The 18,588-nt window shown below is 46.7% G+C and overlaps 1 protein-coding gene across 1 annotated transcript in view; it reads left to right on the top strand.

The window, feature by feature from the left end:
* The first annotated feature begins 790 nt into the window (after positions 1 to 790).
* The window catches only part of LOC137349278 (zinc finger protein ZFP2-like), a 29,731-nt gene continuing 11,933 nt past the window's right edge, over positions 791 to 18,588 (top strand). Inside the window, exons 1-2 of the mRNA XM_068014808.1 lie at positions 791 to 946; positions 9,503 to 9,569. The gene's annotated coding sequence lies outside the window, so the exon portion shown is untranslated. The remainder of the gene's footprint in view (positions 947 to 9,502; positions 9,570 to 18,588) is intronic.

Genomic DNA, 18,588 nt, shown 5'->3' with positions numbered 1-18,588 from the left:
AGCCCGTAGAGCACAGACTCCTGTGTTATAGAGCTGCTTGGGATGAACCTCGACAAAAACCACTGCATCTCTTTCCACACCTGCTTTGCAAAGACACATTCCAGGAGGAGGTGGGCAACCGTCTCTTCCCCACCACAGCCACCGCAGGGACATTGTGCGGAGGGGGCGAGACTTCGGGCGTGCAGGAAGGATCTGACGGGGAGGGCCCTTCTCACCACCAGCCAAGCTACATCTTGGTGCTTGTTTGAAAGTTCTGGTGATGAGGCATTCCACCAAATGACTTTGGCAGTCTGCTCGGAGAACCATCCGACAGGATCCCCCGTCTTCTTTTCCCGTAGGGCCTTGAGGACATTCCGTGCAGACCACTGCCTGATGGACCGGTGGTCAAGGTTGATCTGGTTGTGATCTCGCTGTTTAGATTGTCTCCTGACTCCACACTCGGTGTGTCTGCAGCCTGCGAGCCCCGGGCTTTATTAACCCGCCCCCCTCTCACCTGCGGGAATCGCGCTCTCTGCCTCAGACCCTGCCGGCCGCGCATGCTCAGCTCACACCGCCCACCCGGCTGATTGACGGCAGTTGCGGACCAATAGGAAGAGCGGGGGGGGTGGAGCTGGTGGACTGAGCGGGGCTGTGGGTCCTCCAACCAATCGGAGCGAGTGAGGGGCAGGGCTCGCGGCAAGAAGCGGACAGCACCGCTCCCTCGACTTCTGGTCCCACCCCCTCTTACTATTGGTCCGGAGGTGCCGTCAGTCATCCGGACATTGTGAGCTGTCGGGTGAGAGGTCGCTGGCGGGAAGCTCAAGTACGGATCGCGCAGGCGCATTGAGGAGCTAGTGATGGAGAGGATTCAGAGACGGGGATAGTGAAAGCCAGCATCACATCAAGATCTGGCAGAGTGACTGACAGGACATGAATATCATCGGAGTTTGAACGTGGAAAGAAAAAGGTAAGTCTGTTCTGTCTTTGGGAAAAGATTTCAGATATCAGTGTGACTAGAGAAGCACGAAGAACATTCCCGAGCATTAATCCGCCCCTGGGCCCTGTCAACCCGAGCATTAATCCGCCCCTGGGCCCTGTCAACCCGAGCATTGATCCACCCCTGGGCCCTGTCAACCCGAACATTGATCCACCCCTGGGCCCTGTCAACCCGAGCATTAATCCACCCCTGGGCCCTGTAAACCCGAACATTGATCCACCCCTGGGCCCTGTCAACCCGAACATTGATCCACCCCTGGGCCCTGTCAACCCGAGCATTAATCCACCCCTGGGCCCTGTAAACCCGAGCATTAATCCACCCCTGGGCCCTGTAAACCTGAACATTGATCCACCCCTGGGCCCTGTCAACCCGAACATTGATCCGCCCCTGGGCCCTGTGAAGGTACTGACAATAGGAGCAGGAGTAGACCATTCGGCCCCTTGAGCCTGCTCCACCATTCAATATGATCATGGCTGATCTGATTTGGCCTTAACTCCACTTTCCTGTCGCCACCCCCCCCCCCCCCCCCATAGCCCTTGACTCCCTTGTGGATCAAAAATCTGTCTAACTCAGCATTGAATATATTCAATGACCCAGCCTTCACTGCTCTCTGGAGAAGAGAATTCCAAAGCTTAACAACCCTCAGAGAAGAAATTTCTCCTCATCTCCATCTTAAATGGGAGACAATTTATTTTTAAACTGTGCTCCCTAGTTCTCGATTCCCCCATGAGGTAAAACATCCTCTCAGTGTCTACCCAGTGAAGCCCTGTCACAATTTTACATGTTTCAATAAGATCACCTCTCATCTTCTAAACTCCAATGAGTAGAGGCCCAACCTGCTCAACCCTTCCTCATAAGACAGAATCTCAGAATTGTTACAGTGCAGAAGGAGGCCATTTGGACCATCGTGTCCGCACTGGTTTTCTGAAAGAGCAATTCACTCAGTTCCATTCCCCCGTCTCCTCCCCGTAACCCTGCACATTATTCCTTTTCATAGAACAGTCTAATTCTCTTTTGAATGCTTCAGTTGAACCTGCCTCCACACATCTCAGGCAGTGCGTTCCAGCCCTTAACCACTTGCTGCGTGGAAAAGTTTTTCCTCATGTCACTTTTGCTTCTCTTACCAAATACTTTAAATTTGTGCTTTCTCATTCTCGATCCTTTCATGAGTGGGAACAGTTTCTCTCTATCTACTCTGTCCAGATCTCTCATGATTTTGAATACCTCTATCAAATCACCTCTGTCTTCTATTCTCCAAGGAAAACAGTTCTAACTTCTCCAATCTATCTTCATAACTGAAATTCCTCATCCCTGGAACCATTCTCGTGAATCTTTTCTGTATTCTCCCCAATGTTCTCACTTCTTTCCTAAATTGCAGTGCCCAGAACTGGACGCAATACTCCAGCTGAGGCTGAACTAGTGTCTTATACAAGTTCAACATAACTTCCTTGCCTTTGTGCTCTGTGCCCCTGTTAATAAAGCCCAGGACACTGTACGGTTTATAAACTGCTCTCTCAACATTTCCTGTCACCTTCAAGGACTTGTACACATGGACACCCAGGTCCCTCTGCTCCTGCACCGCCTTTAAAATTGTGCCCTTTATTTTATATTGTGTCTCCATGTTCTTCCTCCCAAAATGAATCACTTCACGTTTCTCTGCATTGAACATCATCTCTTTCTTCCCAGGAATTAGCCTAGTGAACCTGCTTCCAATGCAAGTATATCCCTCCTTAAGTAATGAGACCAAAACTGTACACAGTACTCTAGGTGCAGTCTCACCAATGCCCTGTACAGGGTAGCAAACGTTCCGTACTTTTATACTCCATCACCCTTGTAATAAAGTCCAACATTCCATTTTCCATCCTACTTACTTGCTGTACCTGCATGAGGACTTTCTGTGATTCCTGTACAAGGACAGCTGATCCCTTTGTACCACAGCATTCTGCAGTCTCTCTCCATTTAAATAACATTCTGCTTTTCTAATATTCCCACCAAAATAGACAACCTTATATTTTCCCACATCATACTTCATCTGCTAAATTTTTCCTACTCCTTTTAACTATCTGTATCCCTTTGCAGATTGTTTATGTCCTCCTCACAACTTGTTTTCCGACCTATCTTTGTATTGTCAGCAAATTTGGCTGTAATCCACTCTGTCTCTTCATCCATGTTCTTAATATAGTTCGTAAATAATTGAGACCCCAGCACTGATCCCTGTGGCACTCCACTAGTTACAGTTTGCCAACCTGAAAATGCCCCATCTATCCCGACTCACTGTTTCCTGTTAGTTAGCCAATCCTCTAATAATGCTTGTATATTACTGCTAACATCATGAGCTCCTATCTTAGAGTCATAGAGTTATATAGCACAGAAACAGGCCTTTCGGCCCATCGTGTCTGTGCCAGCCATCAAGCACCTAACTATTCTAATCCCATTTTCCAGCACTTGGTCCGTAGTCTTGCATGCTATGGCGTTTCAAGTGCTCATCTAAATACTTCTTAAATGTTGTGAGGGTTCCTGTCTCTACCACCCTTCAGGCAGTGTGTTCCAGATTCCAACCACCCTCTGGGTGAAAGAATTTTTCCTCAAATCCACTCTAAATCTCCTGCCCCTTAGCTTAAATCTATGCCCCCTGGTTATTGACCCCTCCGCTAAGGGAAAAAGTTTCTTCCTATCTAACCTATCAATGCCCCTCATAATTTTGTATACCTCAATCAGCTCTCCCCTCAGCTTTCTCTGTTCCAAGGAAAACAACCCTAGCCTATCCAGTCTCTCTTCATAGCTGAAATGCTCCAGCCCAGGCAACATCCTGGTGAACCTCCTCTGAACCCTCTCCAGTGTAATCACATCCTTCCTATTGTGTGGTGCCCAGAACTGTATGCAGTACTCCAGCTGTGGCCTAACTAGCATTTTATACAGCTCCATCATAACCTCCCTGTTCTTATATTCTGTGCCTTGGCTAGTAAAAGCAAGTATCCCATATGCTTTCCTAACCACCATTATCTACCCATTTTATGTGACACCTTATCGAATGCCTTTGGAAATACAACATCTGCTGGTTCCCCTTTATCCACCCTGCTCGTTAAATCCTCAAACAATTCTAATAAGTTTGTCAAATATGATTTCTCTTTCATAAAACCATTTTGCCTCTGCTTGGTTGTATAATGATTATCTAAATGTCCTACTACTTCCTTAATAATGTTCTCCAGCATTTTCCCAATGACAGGTGTTATGGTAACTGGCCTGTAGTTTCCTGCTTTCTCTCTCCCTCCTTTCTTGAATAGAGACGTTGCATTTGTGGTTTTCCAATCCGCTGGGACCTTTCTGGAATCTAGCAAATTTTGGAAGATTACAACCAATGCATCCACTATCTCTGCAGCCACTTCTTTTAAGGCTCTAGGATGTAGGCCATCAGGTCCAGGGGACTTGTCAGCCTTTCGTCCCATTAGTCTTCCTCGTACATTTTCTCGAGTGATAGAGTTATACAGCACAGAAACAGGCCCTTCAGCCCATCGTGTCTATGCCGGCCATCCAGCACCCAACTATTCTAATCCCATAATCCTGCACTTGGCCCGTAGCCTTGTATGCTATGGCGTTTCAAGTGCTCATCAAAATATTTCTTAAATGTTGTGAGGGTTCCTGCCTCCACCACCTCTTCAGGCTGTGCATTCCAGATTCCAACCAGCCTCTGGGTGAAAGATTTTTTCCTCAAATCCCCCCAAAACCTCCTGCACCCTTAGCTTAAATCTGTGCCCCCTGGTTATTGACCCCTCCGCTAAGGGAAAAAGTTTCTTCCTATCTAACCTATCAGTGCCCCTCATAAGCTTGTACACCTCAATCATGTCCCCCCTCAGCCTTCTCTGCTCCAAGGAAAACAACCCCAGCCTTTTCAGTCTCTCTTCATAGCTGAAATGCTCCAGCCCAGGCAACATGCTGGTGGATCTCCTCTGAAACCTCTCCAGTGCAATCAGATCCTTCCTATAGTGTGGTGCCCAGAACTGCACACAGTACTCCAGCTGTGGCCTAACTAACGTTTTATATTAGAATTAGAATTAGAACATTACAGCGCAGTACAGGCCCTTCGGCCCTCGATGTTGCGCCGACCTGTGAAACCATCTGACCTACACTATTCCATTTTCATCCATATGTCTATCCAATGACCACTTAAATGCCCTTAAAGTTGGCGAGTCTACTACTGTTGCAGGCAGGGCGTTCCACGCCCCTACTACTCTCTGACTAAAGAAACTACCTCTGACATCTGTCCTATATCTATCACCCCTCAACTTAAAGCTATGTCCCCTCGTGTTTGCCATCACCATCCGAGGAAAAAGACTCTCACTATCCACCCTATCTAACCCTCTGATTATCTTATATGTCTCTATTAAGTCACCTCTCCTCCTCCTTCTCTCCAACGAAAACAACCTCAAGTCCCTCAGCCTTTCCTCGTAAGACCTTCCCTCCATACCAGGCAACATCCTAGTAAATCTCCTCTGCACCCTTTCCATAGCTTCCACATCCTTCCTATAATGCGGTGACCAGAACTGCACGCAATACTCCAGGTGCGGTCTCACCAGAGTTTTGTACAGCTGCAGCATGACCTCGTGGCTCCGAAACTCGATCCCCCTACTAATAAAAGCTAACATACCATATGCCTTCTTCACAGCCCTATTAACCTGGGTAGCAACCTTCAGGGATTTATGCACCTGGACACCAAGATCTCTCTGTTCATCTACACTACCAAGAATCTTCCCATTAGCCCAGTACTCTGCATTCCTGTTACTCCTTCCAAAGTGAATCACCTCGCACTTTTCCGCATTAAACTCCATTTGCCATCTCTCAGCCTATCTATGTCCCTCTGTACCCTACAACATCCTTCGGCACTATCCACAACTCCACCGACCTTAGTGTCATCTGCAAATTTACTAACCCACCCTTCTACACCCTCTTCCAGGTCATTTATAAAAATGACAAACAGCAGTGGCCCCAAAACAGATCCTTGCGGTACACCACTAGTAACTAAACTCCAGGATGAACATTTGCCATCAACCACCGCCCTCTGTCTTCTTTCAGCTAGCCAATTTCTGATCCAAAGCTCTAAATCACCTTCAACCCCATACTTCCGTATTTTCTGCAATAGCCTACCGTGGGGAACCTTATCAAAAGCCTTACTGAAATCCATATACACCACATCCACTGCTTTACCCTCATCCACCTGTTTGGTCACCTTCTCGAAAAACTCAATAAGGTTTGTGAGGCACAACCTACCCGTCACAAAACCGTGCTGACTATTGCTAATGAACTTATTCTTTTCAAGATGATTATAAATCCTGTCTCTTATAACCTTTTCCAACATTTTACCCACAACCGAAGTAAGGCTCACAGGTCTACAATTACCAGGGCTGTCTCTACTCCCCTTCTTGAATATTCTTCTTCGTCTTCTTTGGTCTCCTTGTCTCAAGAGACAAGTCAGTGCCTGGAGGTGGTCAGTGGTTTGTGAAGCAGCGCCTGGAGTGGCTATAAAGGCCAATTCTAGAGTGACAGACTCTTCCACGGGTGCTGAAGATAAAATTGGTTGTCAGGGCTGTTACACAGTTGGCTCTCCCCTTGCGCTTCTGTCTTTTTTCCTGCCAACTGCTAAGTCTCTTCGACTCGCTGCACTTTAGCCCCGCCTTTATGGTTGCCGGCCAGCTCTGGCGATCGCTGGCAACTGACTCCCACGACTTGTGATCAATGTCACAGGACTTAATGTCGCGTTTGCAGACGTCTTTAAAGCGGAGACATGGATGGCCGGTGGGTCTGATACCAGTGGCGAGCTCGCTGTACAGTGTGTCCTTGGGGATCCTGCCATCTTCCATGCGGCTCACATGGTCAAGCCATCTCAAGCGCCGCTGGCTCAGTAGGGTGTATAAGCTGGGGATGTTGGCCGCCTCGAGGACTACTGTGTTGGAGATACGGTCCTGCCACCTGATGCCAAGGATTCTCTGGAGGCAGCGAAGATGAAATGAATTGAGACGTCGCTCTTGGCTGACATACGTTGTCCAGGCCTCGCTGCCATAGAGCAAGGTACTGAGGACACAGGCTTGATACACTCGGACTTTTGTGTTTTATATAGCTCGATCATAACCTCCCTGCTCTTATATTCTATGCCTCGGTTAATAAAGGCAAGTATTCCATATGCCTTCCTAACCATCTTATCTACCTGTGCTGCTGCCTTCAGTGATCTATGGACAAGTACACCAAGGTCCTTCTGTACTTCCTAGGATCCTACCATCCATTGTATATTCCCTTGCTTTGTTCGTCCTCCCAAAATGCATTACCTCACACTTTCCAGGATTAAATTCCATTTGTCACTGTTCCGCCCATCTTTCCAGCCCATCTATATCGTCCTGTAATCTAAGGATTTCCTCCTCAGTATTCACAACACCACCAATTTTCGTGTCATCTGTGAACTTACTGATCAGACCTCTTATATTCACGTCTAAATCATTAATGTACACGACAAACAGCAAGGGTCCCAGCACCGATCCCTGTGGTACACCACTTGTCACAGGCTTCCAATCACAAAAACAACCCTTGACCATCACCCTCTGCCTCCTGCCACTAAGCCAATTTTGGAACTAATTTGCCAAATTGCCCTGGATCCCATGGGCTCTTACCTTCTTTACCAATCTCCCATGCTGGACCTTATCAAAAGCCTTACTGAAATCCATGTATATTACATCTAATGGTTTACCCTCATCGACACATCTAGTCACCTCCTCGAAAAATTCAATCAAGTTAGTTCGACACGGTCTCCCCCTGACAAAGCCATGCTGACTATTCCTGATTAATCCCTGCCTCTCCAAGTGGAGATTAATCCTGTCCCTCAGAATATTTTCCCAACCACTGATTGTTAGACTCACCGGCCTGTAATTACATGGTTTATCCCTGCCACCTTCTTGAATAATGGTACCACATTCGCTGTCCTCCAGTCCTCAGGTACCTCTCCTGTGGAGAGAGGATTTGAAAATTTGTGTCAAAGCCCCTGCTTTCTCCTCCCTTGCCTCATAAAACAGCCTCTGATACATCTCATCTGAGGATTTATCCACTTTTAAGCCCGCTAAAACAACTAATACTTCCTCCCTTTCAATGCTAATATGTTCAAGTATATCACAATCCCCCTCCCTGATCTCTACACCTACATCGTCCTTCCCCATAGTAAACACAGATGAAAAGTAATCATTTAAAACCTCACCTATGTCCTCCGGCTCCACACAAAGATTGTCACGTTGGTCCCTAATGGGCCCTACTCTTTCCCTGGTTATTCTCTTACCCTTAATATACTTATAAAACGCCTTGGGATTTTCCTTTATCTTGCCTGCCAGTGTTTTTTCATGTCCCCTCTTCGCTCTCTTAATTACATTTTTAAGTGCCACCCTACACTTTCCATACTCCTCTCGTGCCTCTGTTGTTTTCAGCACTTGGGATGTGCCGTAAGCCTCCTTTTTTTTTTTTCCTCATCCAATCCTTTATATCCCTTGACATCCAGGGTTCCCTGGGCCTGTTAGTCACAGAATTATTACAGCACAGAATCAGGTCACCGTTATCTGTGTTGGGTCTCCAAAGGAGCAATTTACCTAATGCCATTCCCATGCCTTCTCCCCATAGCCCTGCACATTCTTCATTTTCAGACAACAATCCAAATCCCTCTTGAATGCCTCGATTGAGCCTGCCTCCATCACACTGTCAGCCAGTGCATTCCAGATCCTAAACACTCAGTGTGAAAAGATTCTCCTCATGTCGCCTTTGCTGCTTTTGTCAATTACCTTAAATCTGTGCCCTTGATCCTCCCACCAATGAGAACAGTTTTTCCTTATCTACTCTGGTCAGACCCCTCATAATTTTGAATACCTCTATCAAATCAATTCTTTTCTTCTCCAAGTCCCAACCTCTCCAATCTATCTTAACTGAAGTTCCTCGTCCTTGGAACCATTCTCATGAATCTTTTCTGCACTCTCTCTAATGCCTTCACATCTTTCCAAAAGTGTGGCACCCAGAACTGGACACAGTACTCCAGTTGCAGCCGAAGTGGTTTTCCAAACAAATTTAACATAACTTCCTTGCTTTTGTACTCTGTGCCTCTATAATAAATCCTAGGATGCTATATGCATTATTGAACACGCTCTCAACTTTTCATTCCACAACAGAAAGGGCCAGTTTGCTTCTGGTGTTTGAGAGAAATCAGTTTTCAAAATGATGCAGAGTTTCAGCAGAGAGATATCCAGGCTCGGCCCCGCCTCTCACTCCAATTGGTTGGAGGACCAACTGCCTGCTTGGTACTCCAGCCCCACCCATGCACTTCCTATTGGATAGAGCTCCCATCAATCGCATTTTTTTATTCTTTCATGGGATGTGGACGTCGCCAGCATTTGTTGCCCATCACATGACAGTCGGAGTGTCTATCACTGAAGGAGAAATAACTCAGTAATTTTGGGAGGTTGGTTAGGGTTATCCCTGATTTTACCGAGACTCTTTTCCATGTCCCAGCTCCTGTAAATACTGGCTGTAAAGGGACCGGACTCTCAGGAGGCTCTACACCGCTGGCTGCTTGTGTGTAAGTGATCTCCTATCAGATTAATGTGCTTCTGCTGTGTGTGTGTTTAATAAAGTGCCTGAAAGCCTGACTGTAACACACTCACATATCCCAGCTACAGTTTAATGTCCGTACTGTGTGTGCTTCCTGTCCAATATCCCCCTGATCAAACTCAATGAGCAATCTGATCTCCAAAGAGAAATGTCGTCTTAAAGCTGATGGCGCCGGCAGTTCTGCAGCTCATTTCACACTGTGAGTGTGTCAGAATGAAAAGCTTTAACAACAGCCGATGTTTCACAAAGGGAGACCTCACCAGACCAAACGACATTGGTGCAGCTTAATGGTGTGTTTGTGTCACTTGGCTACAGGAAGCTATTTTTAACAGAAGGAAAATGATCACAGCAAAAAGACAGTTTAACAGACTGTCCGTGGTCCAGTCTAACCCCACCCTCCGTCTCTCTCTGTGTCTCTCCCACTATTTATGGACACTGCTGCAGTAATTGCTAATCTGACCTTTCATCTCTTGTCCCTCTGACACCCTTAATACGCAGCCCTACACAATCTCCCTGCCCCACAGCCTCACAGTGCTGGAAGTCACACCAGTCTCCCCATCTGCTTCTTGTTCTCTCCCTGGATCTGAAAACGACTGAACTCAGTCTTCCCTTCCTGAAGGCTACAGGCTCTAAAACTGAAGCTTGGTGTCCTTCAGTCCCTGCTCCTTGATTTACCCCCTGATTTCTCCTCCTGTTTCCCCCTTGGTTTTGTTCCACACTTTGGGCCTTGGCCCTTCCCTGGGATTCTCAGTATGAACAGGGTGGGATGTGTTTTGAGACAGGGGCCTGAAATTTATTTGGGCGCTGCTCTCCGCGGCGGCGCCCTTTGAACTCGATAGGGTGCCCGCATTCAGCGGCCGCCACCAAACCCGCACGATATTTTGTGTGGGGGATCATTAGCATCACTGTGACTTGCCGCCCACCCCACCCCCATATATTACGTGGGGAGAGGCGGGACATCCGACGCAGTGAGGGACCTTTTGACAGCTGTGCAGCAGGTACTGGGGCCCTATTTAAAGCACCTGCTTCCCGACAGCTGTCAAAGAAATACTTACCTCGCTGTTGAAGAGTGGGGCTGCTGTCAATCTGGCAGCAAAGCAGAAAGTGCTGGAGAAACTCAGCATCTGTGGAGAGAGAAGCAGAGTTAACTTGACCAAGTTCACAGACTTGAAAGTTGTGGGCGGAGAGGCTTCAGAAACACCTGGTGTAGACCACAAGACCCCAATAATAAGTTCTAGGTCCCGTGTTTGTACCAAGTGAGACGGCAGCTGTGGGATTTCTTTTTTTTAAATTCTTTCCTGGGATGTGGGCCAGCATTTATTACCCATCCCTAGTTGCTCTTGAGAAGGTGATGGTGAGCTGCCTTCTTGAACCGTTGCATTCCTTGGGGTATAGGTACACCCACAGTGCTGTTAGTTAGGGAGTTCCAGGGTTTTGTCCCAGTGGCATTGAAGGAACGGCGATATAGTTCCAAGTCAGGATGGTGTGTGACTTGGAGGGGAATTTGCAGCTGGTGGTGTTCCCATGCATCTGCTGCCCTTGTCCTTCGAGGTGGTAGAAATTGCCGTTTGGAAGGTGCTGTCAAAGGAGCCTTGGTGAGTTGTTGCAGTGCATCTTGTATATGGTTGTCAAGAAAACCCCCTATGCCAAATGAGAAATATTAATTTCATCAGTTGGAAACTTACATTAGACTTTTAATGGAAAAAATGGCCTCTGCAATTTGCATCTGAAACATCGTTTTCATATTTAAAATATCCACTCGGAGCCAGAGGTTTGAGCAGCATGGACCCAGAACAATGGCTCGTTGTAAGTGACTGAATAACCTAAAATGGCTTCATTGGCATGGCAGTCAAGGCAATCCTAACATGTTGACATTAAAGGAGCAAACTCCCTCCAAGTGTAAATTGGCATCCAGGGGCACGTGGAGCCAATTCCTAACCTTGAATTCCTTGAAAAACCTTGAAAATTGACTGTCTCTCCATTTCAGGGGAAGCTGGTTTTGTTTTCTTTGGACAAATGACAAAGAATAAATGAGTGTGCAGCAGCAGAGGAGGCTGTGTGTGTGTGTTATAAATATATATAATATGCATACATATATACTGCAGCAGGCTTCAGCAGATGTGTAGCAACACATCTGCCTGGATCTTAAAGCAGCAGACTAGCAGTATAGAAGTCTTCTTCAGATTTCAGGATTTCTTAAAACACAGGAGGTAACAGGAACTGCACTTGATGCAGGAATTCTTCAGAGATAGGAGGCAATAGGAATCTGCTACCTCTGACTCGAGATGCAGGCTTCCCTCACACAGAGAGATAGCACTTTTTCCTGGGTCTTTCTCTCTGATCTCCAGGCAGGTCAAAGCCCAAATTTCAAATGCCTGATCTTTGTCCAACTCACTGGTTTTGCCCATACATAGTCTCCCCTGTCATTCAAAGTGTTGCTCTGAGGAGGTCAAAACTCCTTGCTGGTTTCCTTGAAATTGCCTGCTTTCCTGTTCTTGTATACAAAGTCAACATCCAAAAATGTCAGCTATTTGCAGGTGTCAATGTCCACTGAAAAATCCTTTTTCAGTTTTTTTTTCAAAACACGTAGAAGTTTAAGTTTTTAGTACAAAAATAAAACCCTTGTAACTGTGTGATTCTTGCATGGGTGAATATGTAGTGTATTTTTTCAGTATTTTTAAATGGGGGTTAGATTGTTCAGTATTTTATTGTTTAAACTCAAGAAAACCTGTCCGAGTGGTTCTTTCATGATCACAGTAAAGTTTAAAAGGTAAAACACTCAAGGAGGAGGTAAACACAACCACTGTCTTTAAGGAATCAACCCTGGTGCTGTCAAATAAGAGGAAGGGCAAGAGGGGTGACTGTGGACCCCGCCCCCTCCCCCCCCCCCCCCCCTTCATCTGGCCGTAACAGAAATTTATGGGGTGAGAGTCCGAGCTTGTAACCCAACGACAAACGGGAATCCAAATTGATCCCGATAAAAAATTTTTTTTAAACTTCAGGTTTTCTTGTGTTTCACTGCTACAATACTAACACGTCCATTCTCGTGGCCAGTACCTTCCTAAGCCAGGGCGAAGTAACTTGGGATAGGTTAAAGGCCCTATTTATTGAAGAGTTGAGGGGAATATAACTGGGCAGTTGGGGATTACTTACCATGTAAAATCGAAGAAATCCAATATCCTAAGACTTGTGGCCAACCATTTTTCACTTGAACCGGAAGATTCAGAAACAGGGTTAGAGTCGGAAAGAGACAGGGTAATGTTGGCAAAAATACAATTAGAACAGAGGAGACTCGAATTACAATTCCAGAGAGAGAAGGAGCCCAGAGAGTGTCAAGAAATGGAAAAAGAGAGAGCTTTCCCCAGAAGGGGAAGTAGGAAAGAGAGCTAAGGTGGCTTGAATTAACCAGGGGGTGGGGGGGGGGCAACTCAGTACACCCAGTGAAGGCATAGCTAGTGAGGAAACCACCCCTAACTCAGGGCCATGTGCTGAGCTCTTAAAAGTTCTCCCAGTCGATTCCAAAGTTCAATGTGGGGATTGTGGAAGCATTTATCATCACTTTTGAAAGGCTTGCAAGACAACAAAAATGGTGTGTCGAGACCTGGACCCTGTTGTTACAAAGCAAGCTAACAGGAAAGGTCCATGAAGTTTATTCACTGTTGTCAAATGATAGTTCATCACACTAAATGTAGAAACATAGAAAATAGGAGCAGGAGTAGGCCATTCGGCCCTTCGGGCCTGCTTCGCCATTCAAAAAAGATCATGGCTGATCGTCTAACTCAGTACCCTGTTCTCGCTTTCTCCCCATATCCCTTAATCCCTTTGGCATTAAGAAATATATCTATCTCCTTCTTGAATATATTTAATGACTGGGCCTCCACTGCCTTCTGCGGTAGAGAATTCCACAGGTTCACCACCCTCTGAGTGAAGAGATTATGAGATGACTAAAAATGCTATCCTGGGGCTAGTACTGGAAGCATACTGCCAAAATTTCTGAATCCTCTGGAAGCAGCCTGACCAAACTTGCCTCGAGTTTGAAAGAGTTAAGCAGCTTGCTTTTGACCAGTGGACAGGGGCACTTAAGGTACAGCCCACGTATGAAAACCTCAAAGAGGTGTTCCTTCTTGAGAAATTTAAAAACTCACTTCCCCTTTTCTATTAAAACCCACGTAGAAGAAGAAAAGTTTCAAAGAGCCAGGCAGGTCGCAATCCTGACTGATGAATTCACCCTTGTACACAAGTCCTTACTCCAGGGGAAACCTTTCCTCAGTCACCCCCACAAATCCGAACAGGATAAAAGGTGAGAGCCCTGGGCGAGAACGGAAAGTTGGAAACACAAGAGGCCCTTCTCAAGCCAAAAAAGACAGTACTGAGAGCAGGAGTGAGACCCGAAGACCCGTGTGTTCCTACTGTAACAAGGCAGGTCACCGTCGAGCTGACTGCTGGAAATTATGGGAAAACCTGTAGGATTAATCGGCGCACTAGACCAGTGCAGGAGAAGGGACCCTGTTGGAAAGCACAGCAGAACAGGCTCTGGCTTTAACTACAGCAGTAAGACCCAGTAAATCTACCGCTGAGTGCGGGAAAATTTAACAAAATCCCTGAAGGTTACCAGGATTTTGTATCCCAAGGAAAAGTGACCCCATACCCCTAGAGTGAGGCAAGCAAGTCCATATTCATACTCAGAGATACGAGGGCCACCAGATCCCTTCAGCTCGGAAAAGGCATGACCTTTTCCCCCAGAGAGTGAAGTGAATGCTAGGGTGTTAGTGAATGGTATCGGAGGGCGGTGTGTGCCCATACCTTCACACCGGATGCATCTGGAGTGCAACCTAGTTTCAGGACAGGTAACCGTGGGAATTCTCCCTAATTTTCCTGTGGACGGGGTCAGCCTGCTGTTGGGTAATGATCTGGCAGGGGTAAAGGTGGTAGCTTCCCCAGTAGTGGTAGAGAGACTGAAGGAGGTCAGAGAGATGGGGCAGTTGCAGGAGACGGTCCCCAGTATTTTCCCTGTTTGTATGGTGACTCGGTCCATGGCCAAACAAGCTTCATCAGAGGAGGCTGAACTGGCACGACAGACAGATGATCCTACTGTTTGGTTATCTGAAACCTTCTTTGGGAAGTTAGAGGACCCGAAGGCTGGGTTAGCCTCAATTCCTTAATTGAGGCTCGGCAAGCCTGACCCGATAGTAAAAGAAGTTAGCACAGACTGCCCAAACTGAAACTGAAGCAGAGGCAGTCCCTGAGTGTTACTATTTAAAGAATGAGGAGCTGATGAGGAAGCGAAGACCTCCTCAGACTTGCGAAGAGTGGACAGCGGTTCCGCTAAGGTACCATAAAGAAATACTAAGAATGGCCCATGAGCTTCCAATAGCTGGACGTGTTGGTGTATGAGAAACCAAAGCCCGCATAAAACAGCATTTTGACGGCTCAAAATTCCACAAAGATCTGGTGGTGTTCTGTAAAACTTGCCACATGTGCCAGGTTTGGGGGGGAAGCCCCGACCTGCAATAAAACCTGCACCCTTAATTCCCATACTGGCTTTTGGGGAATCCCCCAGCAGGGTGCTGGTGGATTGTGTGGGACCCCTGCCAAAAACAAAAGGGACAGACAAACACAGGTCTGTCAAAACAGTTAGGAGGAAGGGAAAAAGGACTGTAAAGACAGGTTAGAGGAGGGTGTGGAGGATCCCCAACTGGAACCGCCTACTGTCCAGTTAGCCAACCCTGAAATGTTGGAAAAATTAGCCTCCACACTTCCCAAGTAAATGCAGGCCAAAGTGGAAGCCTACCAAGGCTGCAGACAGCATTTACGGAAACCTGCAGGGACAAGGAAAGTTCCCAAAAAGGCAAATCAACAGTGAGGGTGATGCCTCACCTAGTTGAAATGCCGCAGTGAAAGCTGGACCGACACCAGCGAGCAGGAATGTCCCAGAGGACATGGGGCAGATTAACAAAGAGACACTCCGCACAGTAAAGGGAAAAGGGAAACAAAAATGCTCTTAAGTAAACAGCACTTGCGTGACTCACCAGAAAACTAACGGCTGGATTTTATCGATGCGAGCTCTGAAACTGCCACACATCAAAGAGCCACCGTAATCATTTAAATAGCAATGGGGGCCTGCCCCGGCAAATCTAACATCAGTGATGGGGAAACTATTGGAAAAAATTCTGAGGGACAGGATTAATCTCCATTTGGAGAGGCCGGCATTAATCAGGGATAGTCAGCATGGCTTTGTCAGGGGGAGATTGTGTCTCACCAACTTGATTGAATTTTTCGAGGAGGTGACTAGATGTGTCGATGAGGGTAAAGCAGTTGATGCCGTCTACATGGACTTCAGTGAGGCTTTTGATAAGGTCCCGCATGGGAGATTGGTTAAGAAGGTAAAAGCCCCTGGGATCCAGGGTAATTTGGCAAATTGGATCCAAAATTGGCTTAGTGGCAGGAGGCAGAGGGTGATGGTTGAAGGTTGTTTTTGCGATTGGAAGCCTGTGACCAGTGGTGTACCGCTGGGATCGGTGCTGGGTCCCTTGCTGTTTGTAGTGTACATTCATGATTTAGACATGAATAGAGGAGGTATGACCAGTAAGTTCGCAGATGATGGAAAATTGGTGGTGTCATAAATAGCAAGGAGGAAAGCCTTAGATTACAGGACGATATAGATGGGCTGGTAAGATGGGCGGAACAGTGACAGATGGAATTTAATCCTGAGAAGTGTGAGGTGATGCATTTTGGGAGGACGAACAAGGCAAGGGAATACACAGTGGATGGTAGGACCCCAAGAAGTACAGAGCATCAGAGGGTACTTGTCCATAGATCACTGAAGGCAGTCGCACAGGTAGATAAGGTGGTTAAGAAAGCATATGGGATACTTGCCTTTATTAGCCAAGGCATAGAATATAAGAGCAGGGAGGTTTGGATGGAGCTGTCTGAAATGCTAGTTAGGTCACAGCTGGAGTACTGTGTACAGTTCTGGTCGCCACACTGTAGGAAGGATGTGATTGCACTGGAGATGGTGCAGAGGAGATTCACCAGAATGTTGCCTGGGCTGGAGCATTTCAGCTATGAAGAGAGACTGGATAGACTAGGGTTGTTTTCCTTAGAGCAGAGAAGGCTGAGGGGGCACCTGATTGAGGTATACAATATTATGAGGGGCATAGATAGGTTAGATAGGAAGAAACTTTTTTCCTTAGCGGAGGTGTCAATAACCAGGGGGCATAGATTTAAGGTAAGGGGCAGGAGGTTTAGAGGGGATTTGGGGAAAAATTTTTTCACTCAAAGGGTGGTTGGAATCTGGATCACACTGCCTGAAGAGGTGGTAGAGGCAGGAACCCTCACAACATTTAAGAAGTATTTAGATGAGCACTTGAAACGCCATAGCATACAAGGCTACGAGCCAAGTGCTGGAAAATGGGATTAGAATAGATAGGTGCTTGATGGCTGGCACGGACACAATGGGCCGAAGGGCCTGTTTCTGTGTGGTATAACTCTATGACTGTCTGGGAATTGCGTCAACTGCCTGTGCACTGGCACCATTTTTAAAGGGCAGTCAGCCCTGCCGGGAAATTTAAATATTCAAAGACATATACAGTAAAATTAAATGAATACAAATCCCCTCTAAACCCATCAATAACAATGACATTATCTAATTGAGCCTCCCCCCCCAATAAACACTTACCTGTAACATCTCACCTTTCCCCCACAAACTGCACAAAGTTTAAAGTACAACCCTTCCCACCACCTCCTACACCCATGACATTTATTTGACCACATTCCCTGCCCCACCCCCCAAGCCCCGCACTGATATGTTTACCTCCTCCCCCCTCCCACCAGTGTCACCCCTCATTTCCCTGGACAGGGATCTGAGACACGGGAGTGCTGGCTGCCGGGCCAAAGATCGCAGCGGGCCCTCAAGATTAAATGTAAGTCTTTGTTAATGTATTCATTTAATTAGTTTGAATATGGTGATTGCGGTCCCGTCGGGAGGGGCCGCCATGGTGCCTCGCCGCTGCCTGGAGGATCGGGCTGGGCCCTGCCCATGTCGAGGTCCGTGGCGGGCCTCATCTGGGGCCATCTTAAGAAAGCCCCCTCCCCACCCCACTGCCACAGATCTCAATGTTGAGGACTGCTTAAAATCCAGCCCTAAAAGTGATGTCAGTGTGAATCTGCCCACTGAAGAACCCAATGATCAGCGCCCAAACCCAAAGCTAATCAAACCCAACAATTTCAGTTCAGCAAGAACAAGGGTCCAGAGGAAAACTCACCTCACAGGGGCTTAAAACCAGTTTATTACCCACTACCACTATAGGGAGAAAATTTATCACGGTACTGGAGCCTGAATGGTTAAAGCCATGTGTTTCAAAACCAGCAGTTGAGGGGTTGAACCTTGTACATACAGAAGAACCTGTCTTAAACAATAATGGAAATTTGCAGACCCCAAGCTTCACCAACAACCACATGTTCGTTGAGATGCACATCCCCAGGGTATTACAAATTGATACTCGAGAAACTTTAAACCCCATTTGACAACACATGACCCCAAAAATGCCTCCCAAAAATTATTAAATCAGCATATCTGTTGCAGCCAAAGCCAGCTGCAGAGGAGTCATGAGTGAATTTGGGGAATGAGAGAATAAATGTGTGCTTTTTCTTCTTTTTCTTTTCCACCCCCTTTCATGAAGTGTTCCTATAGTCACATTACATTCTGCGTGGGATGGGGGTGTCCAGAAAATCCCATATGCCAAATAAGAAATATTAATTTAATCAGTTGGAAACTTATATTCGACTTTTAATGGAGAAAATCTTGCAGTTAATTTCAAAAGAAACTGGCAGCCAAGATGGCCACCTCAGTTTGCATCTGAAACACAATTTCAAATTCAAAAGATCCACTGGAGCCAGAGGTTTGAGCAGCATGGCCCCAGAACAATGGCTTGCTCTAAGTGATTGAATTACCTTAAATGGCTTCATTAGCACGACAGTTAAGGCAA

Source organism: Heterodontus francisci, chromosome 34, assembly GCF_036365525.1.
Source record: "Heterodontus francisci isolate sHetFra1 chromosome 34, sHetFra1.hap1, whole genome shotgun sequence".
NCBI lineage: Eukaryota > Metazoa > Chordata > Chondrichthyes > Heterodontiformes > Heterodontidae > Heterodontus > Heterodontus francisci.
This window is presented reverse-complemented; position numbering and strand designations above follow the sequence as displayed.